A 15,268-nucleotide genomic window follows, 5' to 3' on the forward strand; every position below is an offset into this window, starting at 1 on the left:
ACTGCCATTGTTTCTATTTGGACATCTTGGCTCCACCCCCTGTCAAGTTGTTTATTTTTAAATAACCATTTCCATTGAAGAATAAAATACATAGAGATTGTTGCATATGTCCTAAATATATAGCTCAATGAATTATCGCAAAGTGAATATATCTGTTTAGCCAACAAACAGGCCAAGAAAAAAATAATCCCAGGACCACAGAAGCTCCCTTATGCTTCCTGTTAATACTCGTGGTTGCATTATGAAATTTTTGTGTGTATATCTCAGCTGTATCAGATCATGTTGGTTCTTTTTTTTATAGTGGATATTTTGTCCATCAGTTTCTATATTATTTTATTGTAATCCTTATATTCTTTGGATTGGGTGTTGACTGTATCCTGAATCTCAATGATGTTTATTCCTATCCATATTATAAATTGTATATGTGTCAATTCAGCCTGGTTAAGAACCCTTGCTGAGAATTAGTGTGGTTGTTTGGAGAAAAAAAGATACTCTGGCTTTTTGAATTTCCAGAGTTTTTGGAAATTCTGGTTCTTTCTCATCTGTGTGGGCTGGTATTCCTTTAACTGCAGTGTAAATTGAGCACAGTCAGTAGACTTCTTTTCTGAATGTTTTAACAGGGCCAAGGCTTTGTGCAGGGTCTTATTTGCAGCTGAAAATTTGTCATTGGATTCACAGGGGGTATTTTAGCAAAGTATTTTTGGTGTTGAAGTTTTGGACTGTGACCCCTTGATGGAACTGAAGTGTGATGGTCAGTAGGCAGATTCTTGCTTGGCCACATGGCTTCTCTGTATTTCCTCATGATTGCAGCCATGCTCCCTCTCACTGCTCTAAAAGTGTGGGCTTCTCTCCCAATTGAGAGTTCAATATGAAAGCAACAATTTTTTTTGAGAAAAACTTATATTCCCTGCTTGACTTGCCATTAGGGAATAATTTTAGGTCTAGGTCATCTTTTATAATTTGTGATATGATTGGGAGAAATACATTATTCTGTGGCTAGAGTAACTTTAGTGTTAACCTTGGCTAAATCTCTCCTGCAATTATTAATTCTTTCAAGACTTCCACAGACCATCTAGAAAATGCTTAAACTTTCTCACTTGTCCTAAACATGCCTCTTTTTAAACAATCAGTTATTCTCTTTAGGACAAGAATTTACCTACCCTAAAATATCCTTTCTTATATAAAATCTCTTTCCTTTATAACCTTCTTTGCATAGCTGTGGTGGCTAAACTCAATAAAAAATTCTAGCAGACTCAGTGATAGTAAAAGTTTCGTGCTTCCTTTTTGTTGGTAAATATTATCTCTGCTATAAGGATAATAATTAAGCAAAATACTATAACAATAGAAACTGTCTGATTTTCTAGTTAGAAGGTGCTACAGTATATAGTCACACTGCAAATAGTAGAGCAAGTACAGCAATTCCTGAAAGTGTGGTGTAGTAGATAATTTACATTTAAAATTTTACTCACCAAGACATAACATTTCCCTTTGGGTGTCTATGAAGTTACAAATGCAATTCCATGAATAATTAAAAATCTCCCTGCAAGTATGCATCAAAATATGTTTTAATACCTGGTAGTGACTCTCAAGAGGAAAAGTAGAAATGACTAAATGTATCTGGTAAGGTAAACATGGGACTAAGTAGGATGAGTAGCCCTTACTCATTTGCTTATCTTTTATGATTTTCAGCTTGAAATCTCCTATTTCTTCACATTAATCTCCAGGACATTCCTCTAGGTTGTCAGGGGTTGCTCTCTTGGTTTTCCAGGCTTTGACTTTAGTATGATGTATCCAGGAGCTGATATCTGTAACTTCTACTGTTGAGGGGATTGAAAGAAGAGCAATTCAGGGCCCTTCCTAGATTAGGCATAGGGAAGTAGAGAGGGAAGGGAGAGATTTTACCAATACCAAATCTTCTGAGTTAAATAAAGGTGGTCCTGTTTCTTGCGGTTGGGCTTCTGCTAGTTGAGTTAATTTTCACAGTAAAGCCATGGGAAGAATAGTGACCCAAGGAAGGTGGGTTTCATGGGACAGTTTCCTGAGATGTCTTTTGATGATATCACTTGTCTTCTCTACCTTTCCTGAGGACTGAGGTCTCCAAGCACAATGGAGATTATGCTGTATGTCTAGTGCCTTTGAGATGCCCTGTGTGACTGCTGCCTTAAATGAGGGGCTGTTGTCACTTAGAGGTACTTAGGTAGACAAAACAAGGAATAATTTCATTAATTAACACTTTCATTACCTCAGGATTTTTCTGTATGGCATGGAAGTGCTTCTACCTAGTTAGTGGAAATATCTACCAATACCAGGAGGTATTGGATGCCCTTCATCTTTGGCAGGTAGGTGAAGTCAATTGGCCAGTCCTCCCCTGGGTAGTTTCCCATCCTTTGGATTTGAGAAGGGAGGAGCCATCTGTTGAGGGAATTATTTTTAAGACAGACTTTACAACCATTAACATCCTGTTTGACTGTTCTTAATAAGCTCTTTCCTGAAAACAATCTCTGGAAACAGTGACAAATTTTATCCTTTCCCAAGTGAAAAGCTTGGTGAAGGAGTTTAAGGATTTTCCATTGGCTGGAGGCTGGCAAATGGAGCTTGCCATCCTGATTGTAGCCATTCTGAGGACTGGAGAGTGTACCCTAAAGAAGTGCCCCATTCCATTTCTGCAGGGGAGTACTGAGGTTTAATTTATTATGAAGCCTTCCCAGATTAAAGGGCCTTGAAGTGTGCTGATGTCCTGAGGCTTCCTTGCTGCTGACTTGGCTGCCTGATCAGCTAACATGTTTCCACTGGGTATTTTATCTACTCCTTTCTTATGTCCCTTACAATGCATCTCTGCAACCTCTTGTGGAAGGAAAACTGTTAATTTCCTGTTGGTATTTTATAGGGGATCTATTGGCAGTACAAAAGTGTCCTTCCTTCCAAATGGCAGCATGAGCATGGATAACTAAGAAAGCATACTTGATGTGAGTGTAAATGTTAGCTACCTTTCCCTTACTTAATTCAAGTGCTCTTGTAAGGGCTTTCAGTTCAACTAGTTGAGTGCTTAGGCCTGAAGCAAGAGATGCACTTTCAATTGCATAATTCAGAGTGATTATTGCATATCCCACCTTATGGACTCCTTGCTCCACAAAGGAGTTTCCATCCATAAAGAGGGTCCGGTCTGGATTTTCTAGGAAAGTTTCTCTGAGATCCTCCCTGGCTGCATAGGTCTGTACCACAACCTGTTTAAGTCATGCTCAGGTTTCCCTGTTTCCTCAGGGAGAAAAGTGGCTGGGTTTAGGCAAGAGCAAGTTTTTACCTGGATGGTGGAACCCTCTAACAAGACAGCTTGATATTTAAGGAGCTGGCTATCTGTTAGCCAAATGTTCCCTGGAGGAGAGTAATCCTGCCACATTATGTGGGGTGTAAACAGTTAAATCCTTTCCCAGGATTAATTTGGAGGCTTCTGGGACCAGTAGGGCCACCATGGCAATATTTCAGAGGCATGCTGGCTATCCTTTAGCCACCAAATTAAATTTCTCACTCAGATAAATCTCTGGCTGTTGAGCTGTCCTCAGGCATGCATTAAAACTCCCAGGGCCATTCCCTTCCTTTCTGATACATACAGATTGAAGGCCCTATGAAAAGACTGAAGGTTGGTGCCTTAAGCAAGCCTTGTTGTAACTGGTTAAAGGCCTTTTGAGCTTCAGGTTCCCAGATTAGGAGAGGAGTTTTAGCCACTTGAGTTTCTTTATGAGGTGATATAGAGGACAAGCTATCTCACCATACCCAGGTATCCATAGCCTGCAAAATCCTGTAATGCCCAAAAATCTTCTTAGTTGCTTTAGGGTTTTGCGGAGGGAAAAGGAAAAAATGGGCTTAATCCTTTCTTCCCCTAATGCTCTGGTCCCTTCAGACAGAACTACATCCAAGTACTTCACTGAGATTTTGCAAAGCTAGGCCTTATATTTTGAAACCTTATATCTTCTGTCAGTTAATAAATTAAGAACTTCAGTGCTTTCCTGAGAAGCTTCCTCAGTTGGGGCACAGAGTGGTATATCATCCACATATTGCAAGACCCTGACCTGAGGATGGAAAACCTCACAGAGGTCTTTTGATAGAGCCTGTCCAAACAAAAGAGGATTATTTCAAAATCCCTAAGCAGCGCTATCCATGTTAACTGGGCAATTTGGCCAGAGGGATCTGCAAAGACAAGCAGGTATTGAGAGTCAGGATGTGATGGTATACAGAAAAGGCATCCTTTAAACCTAGGACTGCAAATCATTTAGTTCCCTGAGGTATTTGGGTCAGCACAGTATTAGGGAATAGGTATTACTGGATAAATTGGGACTACCGCCTCATTAATGAGGCAGAGGTCCTGAAGTAGTCTCCATTCCCCATTGGGATTTTGCCTTCCTAATATTGGGGTGTTGCAGGGGCTGTTACAGTGTTTGAAAAGGTCCTGCATCTTCAGGTTTTTAATAATGGCTTCTAGCCCTTTCCCAGCCTCTGGCTTTAGGGGGTATTGTCTTTGGTTGGGAAAATAAGTGGGATCATTAAGATGGATCTGGACTGGCCTAGTGGTTACTGCTCAACCTACTCTTCCTTGTTGCTCACACTTATGGATTGGTATTAGCTTCTACCAGGGGGAGACAAAGAGTTTGTCCTGGAGCTATAAGGATGCTGGCCCCCATGTGAACCAAAATGTCTCTACCTAATAAAGGAGTGGGACTTTCAGGTGTGATTGAAAAGGCATGTGTAACTAATAGGTTCCCCCCAACTGCAACTAAGGGGTTAAGAAAAATAACAGATTAGAGTTTTTTCTGAGATGCGCCTCACAGTTATGGGAAGATGGGAGGCCTGGATTAGAAAGAAGAAGAGAGAGGCTTGCTGTAGTGTCCAGAAGGAGGTCTACCTTTCTTCCTTCAATTTCCAGAATCATCTGGGGCTCCTGTGCTGTAGTGGCATTTGAGCTCCTGGAGCCAGAGGTTTGAGCCCCAGGACATATCAGCCCAGTTGGATCACCTGTGAGATTGGTTCTGAACCCAGTGACCTTTATCTCCAGGGACAATCCAATTTCCAGTGATCCCAATCACATTCTGGACAGGGTCATGGTGGTTTCTTCTTGCTGCCTGGGCACTCCTTAAACTGCCCTGACTTGCTGCACTGATAGCAACTAATGGATGCACCTCAGGGATTCTGGACTTTGCAAGTTTGCAAAGCAGTTACTAGAGCCTCTGTTCTTCTCTTTTACTTCCTCTTTCTCCTGGACCTCCTTCTGGTCCCTATAATAAAAGACGATGGTGGCCACCCTCAGGAGGTTCTTCAAGGTGCTATCTGGTCCTATAACCTGCCTCTGTAGTTTCCTTCTAATATCAGGATCTTCCTGTGTAATAAACTTGTCCTTCAGGATGAGCTGTCCCTCAACTGAATTGGGGAATAAGGAGGTGTGTTTTATTAGTGCCTGTCTGTCTTTCCATAAAGGCTGTGGGATTCTCATCTGGCTTTTGGTCTATCATAGACAGTTTGGAGTAATTAAGATCTTTGGCCCTAATTCTTTCTAGGCCCTCCAATATGCACATTAGAAACTGTTTTCTTTTTCATTCATCTGTGGTGTCATTGAAGTTCCAATTAAGGTTGTCAAGAGGTATTGCCTCTCTTCTTATTGGGAATGGCTTTCCCCCTATTTCTTCACCTTCTCTATTTTCTCTTTTCCTTTTTGGCCTACTATAGAAGACATACTGCTCATCTCGTAATTTCTCTGTTGCCTGCAGAGCTTCCTGCTTTTCACTGTGGTTAGGGTTTGGCTTAGGAGCAGCAAAACATCCCTCCACAAGAGGTCAAACACCTGAGTTAAGTTTTGGAAAGCTTCTATATACCTAACAGTGTCATAAAAAATCTGCCTAAGTCTCCCTTTATTTGCCTAAGGTCCTGCAATAAGAAGGGAGCTTGAACCCTTGTGGCATCACCTCTGTTGGGGATTACCTGTAGGCATAAGTGTGAAGGTGCAGAAATGGTGGCGGTAGAGCACCTGGTGGTGCACTGGGAGGTTGCCCCAGGTAAGGGGGATTGGAAGGGCTGTAACACTCAATAGATGATTTCTCCATGATATGGTTTGGCTGTGTCCCCACCCAAATCTCATCCTGAATTCCCAGGTGTTATGAGAGGGACCTAGTGAAAGGTAATTGAATCACAGGGTCAGGTGTTTCCTGTGCCGTTCTTGTGATAGTGAATAAGTCTCACGAGATCTGATGGTTTTAAAAATGGGAGTTTCTCTGCACAAGCCTTTTTGGCCTGTTGCTCCTCCTAGCCTTCTTCCATGATTGTGAGGCCTCCCCCGCCATGTGGAACTGTAATTCCATTAAAATCTCTTTTTCTTCCCAGTCTCAAGTATGTCTTTATCAGCAGTGTGAAAATGGACTAATTCAGTAAAATAGTACCAGTAGAGTGGGGCACTACAGAAAAGATACCCCAAAATGTGAAAGCAACTTTGAAACTGGGTAACAGGCAGAGGTTAGAACAGTTTGGAGGACTCAGAAGAAGACAGGAAAATGTGGGAAAGTTTGAAACCTTCCAGAGACTTGTTGAATGGCTTTAACAAAAATGCTGATAGTGATATGAACAATAAGGCCCAGGCTGAGGTAGTCTCAGATGGAGATAAACTTCTTGGGAACTGGAACAAAGGTGACTCTTGTTATGTTTTAGCAAAGAGACTGGCAGCTTTTTGCCTCTACCCTAGATATTCATGAAACTTTGAACTTGAGAGAGAGAATTTAAGTTATCTGGCAAAAGAAATTTCTAAGCAGCAAAGCATTCAAGAGGTGACTTGGGTGCTGTTAAAGGCATTCAGTTTTAAAAGGGAAATAGAGCATAAAAGTTCAGAAAATTTGTAGCCTGACAATGCAATAGAAAAGAAAATCCTATTTTCTGAGGAGAAATCCAATCCAGCTGCATAAATTTACATAAGTAATGAGAAGTCAAAAGTTAATCCCCAAAACAATGGGGAAAATGTCTCTAGAGCATTTCAGAGGCCTTCACAGCAGCCCTTCTCAACACAAGTCCAGAGTCCTACAAAGAAAAAGTGGTTTTGTGGGCTGGGCTTGAGGTCCCCATGCTGTATGCAGCTTAGGGACTGGTGCCCTGCATCCTGGCCACTACAGCCATGGCTGAATGGGACCAATAAAGAACTCAAGCTGTGGCTTCAGAGGGTGTAAGCCTCAAGCCTTGTCCACATTATGTTGAGCCTGCCAGTGCACAGAAGTCAAGAACTGGAGTTTGGGAACCTCCACCTAAATTTCAGAAGATGTATGGAAATGCTTGGATGTCCAGGCAGAAGTTTGCTGCAGAGATGGGGCTGTCATGGAGAATCTCTGCTAGGGAAGTGCAGAAGAAAAATGTAGGGTTGGAGCCCCCACACAGAAGGCCTACTGGGGCACTGCCTAGTGGAGCTGTGAGAAGAGGGCCACTGTCCTTCAGACCCTAGAGTGGTAGATTCACCAACAGCTTGCACCATGCACCTGGAAAATTCATGGTCACTCAACTTCAGCCAATTAAGGCAGCCAGAAAGGAGGCTTTACTCTGCAAAGACACATGGGTGGAGCTGACCAAGATCTTGTGAGCCCACTTCTTGCATCAGTGTGACCTGGATGTGTGACATGGAGTCAAAGGAGATCATTTTGAAGCTTTAAGATTTGATTGCCCCACTGGATTTCAGACTTCCCCGCAGCCTGAAGCCCATTTGTTTAGGCCAATGTTTCCCATCTGGAATGGCTGTATTTATGAAATGCCTGTACCCCCATTGTATCTAGGAAGTAAGTAACTTGCTTTCAATTTTACAGGCTCATAGGCAGAAGGGACTTGCCTTGTTTTAGATGAGACTTCAGACTTTGGACTATGTACTTTTGAGTTAATGTTAAAATGAGTTAAGACTCTGGGGGACTGTTGGGAAGGCATCATTGGTTTTGAAAATGTTAGGACAGGAGATTTGGGAGGGACCAGGGGTGGAATTATATGGTTCGGCTGTGTCCCCACCCAAATTTCATCTTGAATTCCCATGTATTGTGGGAGGGACCTGCTGGGAGGTAATTGAATCATGGGGGCAGGTCGTTCCTGTGCTGTTCTTGTCATAGTGAATAAGTGTCATGAGATCTGATAGTTTTAAAAAGAGGAATTTCCCGGCACATGTTCTTCTCTTTGCCTGACACCATCCATGTAAGATGTGACTTGCTCCTCCTTGCCTTCCACCATGATTGTGAGGTCTCCCAAGCCATGTGAAACTGTGAGTCCAATTAAACCTCTTTCTTTTGTAAATTGCCTAGTCTTGGGTATATCATCTTTATCAGCAGTGTGAAAAACAGACTAATACACCCTGGAAGTTGCTTTTCTAGTCTTGGGGAATCATTCCCTTTGGGCCTTCCTGATATGATTGCTAGAAGGGCTGGGTGAATTGTGCAATGCTTGCAAAGGTCTGGGTTTTCTCATAGGGCAAAGAAATCTTGTATATAATGGACCTTGGGCCATTTTCCCTCCCATATGGAGAAAAGATCTAATTGTTGGATACAATTTAAATTAAAGCTTCCTTCCACAGGTCAGGCTGTTTCAAGTGGGTAAAAAGGCCACACCTTTGTGGGGAAAAAAAGCCACTTTTCTTCATATCTCAGGGTAAAAAGAGTCCCAGTGTTTTCAAATGCACTCCAGAGGACTACAGGCCAAAGATGATCTGTTACTCATCTAGAAATGGAAGCATGAAAAAGATGTCCCTTTAGTCTCCTTCCTATTGGTGTGACCTAGGGTGGAGGGGAAGACAGTGGTGGCATGCCCCACCTACTGATTTCCCTCCTTGGCTCCTGAGTACCAGCACCTTATTTAATGTGCTGCCCATGGCTGCATTCTTGCAACCCTGCAGCCATTTAAAAATACAGGACCAGAGGAACTAAGCAATTGAGATTAGTCATGCTTACCCATGTGACTCTAGTCCTCCGCTTGTGATTTCCCTTTGACTTCCTAGACTTATGTGGCCTCTGTGGCTCCTAGAAGGATGGATCTTGGGAAAAACTATAATATTTGCATTTGAGCAAGGCCCCTTTAATGGATAGTGCATGCTAGATTGAACTCTATATCCTGCTTATTATGGCCCATGTTAAAGCGTTTACCCTTAGAGAATGGTTCCAATTAATTTCCAAACTTGAAATCCCCTTGCTGATTGCCATTCTAACTGGTGTGAGATGGTATCTCACTGTGGTTTTGGTTTGCATTTCTCTGATGGCCAGTGATGATGAGCATTTTTTCATGTGTCAGTTGGCTGCATAAATGTCTTCTTTTGAGAAGTATCTGTTCATATCCTTTGCCCACTTTTTGATGGGTTTGTTTGTTTTCTTGTAAATTTGTTTGAGTTCTTTGTAGATTCTGGACATTAGCCCTTTGTCAGATGAGTAGATTGCAATAATTTTCTCCCATTCTGTAGGTTGCCTGTTCACTCTGATGGTAGTTTCTTTTGCTGTGCAGAAAGGATCTAGAACTAGAAATATCATTTGACCCAGCCATCCCATTACTGGGTATATACCCAAAGGATTATAAATTATGCTGCTATAAAGGTACATGCACACGTATGTTTACAATAGCAAAGACTTGGAACAAACCCAAATGTCCATCAATGATAGACTGGAGTAAGAAAATGTGGCACATAGACACCATGGAATACTATGCAGCCATAAAAAAGGATGAGTTCATGTCCTTTGTAGTGACATGGATGAAGCTGGAAACCATCATTCTCAGCAAACTATCACAAGAACAAAAAACCCAACACCACATGTTCTCAGTCATAGGTGGGAATTGAACAATGAGAACACTTGGAACAAGAAGGGGAACATCACACACTGGGGCCTGTCATGGGGTGGGGGTAGGGGAGAGGGATAGCATTAGGAAATATACCTAATGTAAATGACGAGTTAATGGGTGCAGCACACCAACATGGCACATGTATACATATGTAACACACCTGCACGTTGTGCACATGTACCCTAGAATTTAAAGTATAATTTAATTAAAAAAGAAAAAGAAAAAATATCCCCTTACTATTTCAGTACCATTTTAATTGGAGGCAGAATAGGTGCCTTAAAAGAACATAGGGACCAAATGGCAGTTTTCTAGCTGATGGGACAGTATCGAAACTAAACTTTGTCTTTGGAGGACATTTTACTCCTAATTGTTGAAGGCAGAGTTTTCCTGTTCACAGAAGCAGCATGAAGCCTGGTCTCTAGTAGAGGGGCACAAAAAGGGAGGAGAATTTGGAGGCTAGAGTGTTTTGGCAGAGGACCAACAATGTGCTTCATGGAGAGAATTCCCATTCCACTAGGTGGCGCTGTTGACCTTGAAATGCCATGTGATCTCTAGACTAAGGGCACAGAGTGACCATGACATGTCATGTGCTCTCCATACCAAGGGCAGAGAGTGAACTTCAAATGCCATGTGCTCTCCAGACAAGGGTAGAGTGTTACCTGGAAATGCCATATGCTCTCCAGACCAAGGGCAGAGAGTGACTTCACTGTGATGAGGGACCCTCTATTCCTAGAAAATTACAACGGCATTCCCTTGAGCTACACCTTCAGTTACTATGGCATTTCCTGATCTTACCTAACAAGATTACTTCCCTGAACTGTAAAATTCCTGTGGCATTGCATACAGAGAGAGAGAGGATGGGAGACATGGTGGTTGCAGAGAGGAATGGAGGAAATTATAGTATGAAAGCTGGAGATCCTGTTGCTGACACTCTGTCAGGCAGTCAGAGGATGAGGTCAGTCCAAATCCTTTGAATAACACTAGGGAGAAGCTTCCGCCAGAAATCTTCAGTTGCTTCAGGACTTTTTCCAGCCCCATTCAATTGCTAGGTCCTCTGAAAGAAAACTGGTTCAAACATGGCCAATATGCCCAGCAACGTGTGGGTACTGGGGGATTCTACATGTTTTCCCCAGCAAGCCTCTCCCCCAAGTCTTGTAAAGCTGGCAGCCATGCTAATTATTTTTAAATGACTGAAGGGAGCCCAGTATTTGGTATGATTTGATTCTAAAATGGAGGCTGAGAGCCTTGAAATGAAAGGACAGAGTTGAGTTTCACTCCTGTATTCAACAGTCCAATGAAAGTACCTTGGGATCCTGGACACACCCCCAGTATGAAGATGCATTGTTGTCTAAGGTAAATACCTGAGGTTCATCGTCTTGCAACAAGAAGTCTAAGGGCATGGACACACACAAGGAGTGAGTTTAGGAGTAGAAGTAAGTTTTATTTCCAAAGAAAGAGAAAGGAGAATAGCTCTCTCTCTTGTGAGAGAGAGGGGCGTCCAAATAAGAATTCTGCTCCATGGCAGAGTGAACCAGATTTTACAGACAGGCTTGAGGAAGCAGTGTCTAATTTACATAGAGCCCACAGATTGGTTGGACCAGGTGTGAGGTTTACATAGTGCATGGGGAAGCTGGCCATCCCATCCTAATCGTCTTATGATGCAAATGGGATCTTTGCTTGACTAATGCCATGTTCCCTGCTCCTTACTGTACATGTGGCTGGCAAAGAGAAGGGAAGATGGAACTGACATTTTGAATGTGCCCAGACCCAGGCAGCCTTTTCTTATTAGCACAACTGACGGCATTCACCGGTGCAAGCTTCCAGCTTGTTTCTCTATGTCTGCAAGTCATTTTACAGTCTGCTATTTGTAGGAAAAGAAAGTATTTTGGGCTGCTTTTCATTAAAAGGAAAACCTTACTGAGGACTCCTGTGCTCTCACTATCTGCCTAAATAACTTTTTAAAACTCCTCATATATTACTAACATATGTTGCATCTTGGAGAAGTTTCCATATGCATTGAGAAAAATGTGGTTTTTTGTTACTGTTGTGTGGAGTGCTTTGCATGTGTCTGTTAGGTCCAACTGATTATAGTATTGTTCAAGTCCTGTATTTTCTTATCGAAGTCCTGTCTGGTTTTCTTTTCTTCATCATTAAAGAATTTTTTTTGCTGGATAAAGTATTATAGACTGGCAGTTATTTCCTTTTAGCATTTAGATGATATTATTCTATCATCTTCTGAATTTCATTGCTTTTATTTAGAAGTTAGCAATAGTATTGCTACTTTGAAAGGAAATGCATTTTGTTCTCTTTCAATTTTTAGGAGCTTTCTTTAATATGTGTTTTATAGTCTTTTGAATATTTTCTGCCTAAACATGTTTTCTTATATCTGGTTTCAGGCTCATAGTTCTCCTCCAATATGTAACCCAATATCTTTAATCTGTTCTGAAAAATTCCAGGTGTTTATCTGTTCAATAGCTTCTTCTCCATTCTATCTTATCTCTCCTTGGGAAGTCTAATTTCAACCTAAGCTCTATAAGCTTCTTCATTGCCTTTTCTCTATATTTTTTTCTTAAGACTGTATGTTGTTTTCTCATTTATTTTCCAATTTATGAATTATTTAGCTATGAAATAGCTGGTATTAAACCCATTCATTAAGCAATTCGCTATAGTTAGTGTATTTTTAGTTGCAAAATGTTCATTTAATATTTTAAAATATTTTATATTGTTATGCTGGTATTATTTACCTTTGAATTTCTATATATATATAGTAACATTTACTATTATACAACTTTCAGAGAATTCCAAGATTTATGTTAATGTGGGGTTTTAGTCTGTTGTCTATATTTTATTCTCAAACTTCTCTATGTGTCTTGTTTTTGTTTCTATTTAGACATGGGGTCTCCCTGTGTTACCCAGGCATAACTCAAATGCCTAAGCACAAGCAATGCTCCCATCTCAGCTTCCCAAGAAGCTAGGGCTACAGGCATGCACCACTATACTTGGTATGTCATTTTATTTTTTTGCATATCTAGTTCTTTCATGTTTTCTTTTGCTCTGTTGAAATATAAAATAAATGCAGTTAACAGCAATACTATTAAGTATAAACATTAATGAATATTTACACATGTATAAATTTTCATAAACACCATTCACATCAAGATCTACAACACTTCTAACATGCCAGATGCTCTATTATGCCTGTTACAAGTACATTTGCCTCAGAGAATAAGGTGTTATTCTGAGAGAAGGTTGATTTTGTCAATGAGGGTTATACTCTACCAATGTAAAAAAATGGAGGATTTCTGGCAAGATGGCTGAATAGGAAGAGCTCCAGTCTGCAGCTCCCAGCGAGACTGACACAGAAGGTGGTTATTTCTGCATTTCCAACTGAGGCACCTGGTTCATCTCAATGGGAATGGTTGGACAGTGGGTGCAGCCCATGGAGGGCGAGCAGAAGCAGGGTGGGACATCGCCTCACCCTTGAAGTGCAAAATGTCGGGGAATTCTCACCCCTACCCAAGGGGAGCCATGAGGGACTGCGCCATGAGGAATGATGCACTCCGACCCAGATACTGTTTTCCCCATGGTCTTCACAACCCCCAGGCCAGGAGATTCCCTCCAGTGCCTACACCACCAGGACCCTGGATTTCAAGCACAAAAGTGGGCAGCCATTTGGGCAGACACTGAGTTAGCTGCAGTTTTTTTTCATAACACGGTGGCACCTGGAATGCCATTGAGACAGAACCATTCACTCCCCTGGAAAGGGGACTGAAGCCAGGGAGCCAAGTGGTATAGCTTGGTGGGTCCCACTTGAATGGAGCCCAGCAAGCTAAGATCCACTGGCATGAAATTCTCGCTGTAGGCACAGCAGTCTGAGGTTGACCTGGGAAGCTCAAGTTTGGTGAGGGGAGGGACGTCTGCCATTGGTGAAGCATGGGTAGGCAGTTTTACCCTCACAGTGTAAAGAAAGCCACTGGGAAGTTAGAAATGGGCAGAGCCCACCACAGCTCAGCAAGTCCACTGTGGCCAGACTGCCTCTCTAGATTCCTTCTCTCTGGGCAGGGCATCTCTGAAAAAAAGGCAGCAGTCGAAGTCAGGGGCTTACAGATAAAACCCCCATCTCCCTGGGAAAGAGTACCTGGGGGGAAGGGGTGGCTGTGGGCACAACTTCAGCAGAGTTAAATGTCCCTGCCTGATGGCTCTGAAGACAGCAGCAGATGTCCCGGCACAGTGCTCGAGCTCTGCTAAGGGTCAGACTGACTCCTCAAGTGGGTCGCTCACCCTCGTGTATCCTGACAGGAAGACACCTCCCAGTAGGGCCTAACATACACCTCATATAGGAGAGCGCTGGCTGGCATCTGGCAGGTGCCCCTCTGGGACAAAGCTTCCAGAGGAAAGAACAGGCAGCAATCTTTGCTGTTCTGCAGCCACTGCTGGTGATACCCAGGAAAACAGGGTCTACAGTGGACCTCCAGCAAACAAACACCAGCAGACCTGCAGCAGAGGGGCCTGTTAGAAGGAATACTAACAAGCAAAAAGGAATAGCACGTTCAGTCAGAGACCCCATCTGAAGATCACTAACATCAAAGACCAAAGGTAGATAAATCCACAAAGATGGGGAGAACCCAGTGCAAAAAGCCTGAAAATTCCAAAAACCAGAATGCCTCTTCTCTTCCAAAGGATCATAACTCCTCGCCAGCAAGGGGACAAAACTGGATGGAGAATGAGTTTGATGAATTGACAGAAGTAGACTTCAGAAGATGGGTAATAACAAACTCCTCTTAGCTAAAGGAGCATGTTCTAACCTGATGCAAGGAAGCTAAGAACCTTGAGAAAAGGTTAGACAAATTGCTAACTAGAATAACCAATTTAGAGAAGAACATAAATGACCTGATGGGGCTGAAAAACACAGCACAAGAACTTCGTGAAGCATACGCAAGTATCAATACCCAAATCAATCAAGTGGCAGAAAAGATATCAGAGATTGAATATCAACTTAATAAAATAAAGTGACAAGACAAGGTTAGAGGAAAAAAATAAAAAGGAATGAAGAAAGCCTCCAAGAAATATGAGACTATGTGAAAACACCAAATCTACATTTCATTGCTGTACCTGAAAGTGATGGAGTGATGAAACCAAGTTGGAAAGCACTCTTCAGGATATTATCCAGGAGAATTCCCCCAACCTAGAAGGAAAGCCCAACATTCAAATTCAGGAAATACAGAGAACACCACAAAGATACTCCTAGAGAAGAGCAACCCCAAGACACATAATTGTCAGATTCACCAAGGTTGAAATGAAAGAAAAAATGTTAAGGACAGCCAGAAAGAAAGTCTGGGTTACCCACAAAGGGAAGCCCAGCAGACTTACAGTGGATCTCTCTGCAGAAACCCTACAAGCCAGAGGAGAGGGGGGCCAATATTCAACATTCTTAAAGAATTTTCAACCC

The 15,268-nt window shown here is 42.2% G+C and overlaps 1 protein-coding gene across 2 annotated transcripts in view; it reads right to left on the minus strand.

Annotated features, from left to right (window-relative positions):
• The window catches only part of CYP2C8 (cytochrome P450 family 2 subfamily C member 8), a 129,659-nt gene that overhangs the window by 86,460 nt on the left and 27,931 nt on the right, over positions 1 to 15,268 (minus strand). The window contains exon 1 of one of the 2 annotated variants that reach the window (XM_055093168.2): positions 1,662 to 1,915. The exons of the other annotated variant lie outside the window; for it this stretch is intronic. The gene's annotated coding sequence lies outside the window, so the exon portion shown is untranslated. Of the gene's footprint in view, positions 1 to 1,661; positions 1,916 to 15,268 lie in introns of those variants that run through there. 2 annotated transcript variants of the gene reach the window in all.

The sequence above is a fragment of the Pan paniscus genome, chromosome 8, assembly GCF_029289425.2.
Source record: "Pan paniscus chromosome 8, NHGRI_mPanPan1-v2.0_pri, whole genome shotgun sequence".
Classification (NCBI taxonomy): Eukaryota; Metazoa; Chordata; class Mammalia; order Primates; family Hominidae; genus Pan; species Pan paniscus.